We start from the raw sequence: 2005 nt of genomic DNA on the forward strand, positions 1-2005 counted from the left end.
GAGGTGCAGGTCTAGTTTCAGTCTTTTACATGTGGTTATCCAGTTCTTTCAACACCATTTATTGAATAAGGATTGTTTTCCCTGGAGTATGTTCTTAATTTGGTTTTTCAAAGATCAGGTGGCTATAAGATGTTAGTTTCATCTCATGGTTTTCTATTTGGTTCCAAATGTTAATGTCTCTATTTTTGTGGCAATACCATGCTATTTTCATCATGGCCTTGTAGTATAGATGAAAGTCTGGTAGGGTGATACCCCCAGCTTTGTTTTTATTACTAAGAATTGCCTTGGCTATATGGGGTTTCTTCTGGTTCCATACAAAACAAAGAACTATTTTTTTCCAAATCTTGAAAGTATGATAGTGGTATTTTAAAGGGGCTTGCACTGAATCTGTAGATTGCTTTGGGTAGTATAGACATTTTTACAATGTTGATTCTTCCCACTCATGAGTGTGGTATTTTCTTCCATTTGTTAATAGCTTCTGCTATTTCTTTTCTTAGAGTTTCACAATTTTCTTCATAGAGGTCCTTCACCTCTTTTGTTCTGTATATTCCTAGGTATTTCATTTTTTTTTTTTTTCTGAAGCTACTGTAAAGAGAATTGTGTCCTTGATTAGCTTCTTATCTTGGCTGTTGTCAGCGCATACAAAGGCTACTGATTTGTGGACATTGATTTTATATCCTGAGACATTGCTGTGTTTTTTGATCACTTCCAGGAGTCTTTGACTTCTTTAAGTATAAGATCATGTCAGCTGCAAAGAGTGAGAGTTTGATCTCCTCTGCTCCCATCTGGATGCCGTTTATTTCCTTATTTTGCCTGATTATATTGTCTAGAACATCCAGCACTAGGTTGAAAAGTAGTGGCAATAGAGGACAACCTTGTCTGGTCCCAGTTCTAAGTGGAAAAGATTTCAGTTTTATGCCATTCAGTATAATGTTAGCTAAGGGTTTATCATAGATGGCTTCAATCATTTAAGAAATGTGCCAACTATGCCTATTTTTTTCAGAGTTCTAATTAGAAAAGGATACTATTTTGTCAAATGCTTTTTCTGCATTTAATGAGAAGATCATATGGTCTTTGTTTTTGCTTCTGTTGATATGGTGAATTATGTTTATGGACTTGCGTATGTTAAACCAGCCTTGCATCCCTGGAATGAAGCCTACTTGATCATGATAAATGACTTTTTTTAATGTAGAGTTGTAATCTATTGGCTAGGATTTTACTGGGAATTTTTGCATCTATATTCATTAGAGAAATTGATCTGAAATTCTTTTTAGTTGAGTTTTTCCTGGTTTCAGTATCAGGGTGATATTTGCTACATAGAATGTGTTGGGGAAGATTCCTCTTTGTCAATTTTTTGGAATAGTTTCTGCAGTATGGGTATAAGCTCTTCTTTGAAAGTTTGATAGAATTCTGGTGTGAAGCCATCTGGACCCAGTGCATTATTTTGTTAGGAGATTTTTGTGTTGTTTATCTGATCTCAGTTCTTGAATTCAGTCTGTTCAAGAGATCTATTTCTTGTTGGTTAAGTCTAGGGAGAGGGTGTGATGCTATGTATTGATCCATTTCCTCCATATTGTCAAATTTCTGGGCATAGAGTTTCTTGTAGTACTTAGAGATGATCTCTTGTATCTCTGTGGCAGCTGTTGTTATTTCTCCATTGTTGTTTCTGATTGAGGTTATTAGAGATTTTACTGTTCTATTTCTAGTTAATCTGGACAAAGGTTTATCATTTTTTTTATTTTTTCAAAAAACTAACTATTTGTTTTGTTAATTTTCTGAATGATTCTTTTGTTTTCAATTTCATTTTATCTCTGATTTAATTTTGGTTATTTCTTTTCTTCTGTTGCATTTGGGATTAGATTGTTCTTCTTTTTTCCAATTCCACAAGCTGGATCATGATTTTTTTTTTGTTTGTTTGTTTTTTGAGACAGAGCCTCAAGCTGTTCCCCTGGGTAGAGTGCTGTGGCATCACAGCTCACAGCAACCTCTAACTCCTGGGCTCAAG

This window comes from Otolemur garnettii, unplaced genomic scaffold (genome assembly GCF_000181295.1).
Source record: "Otolemur garnettii isolate 467f Iridium unplaced genomic scaffold, OtoGar3 scaffold00085, whole genome shotgun sequence".
Taxonomy (NCBI): Eukaryota; Metazoa; Chordata; class Mammalia; order Primates; family Galagidae; genus Otolemur; species Otolemur garnettii.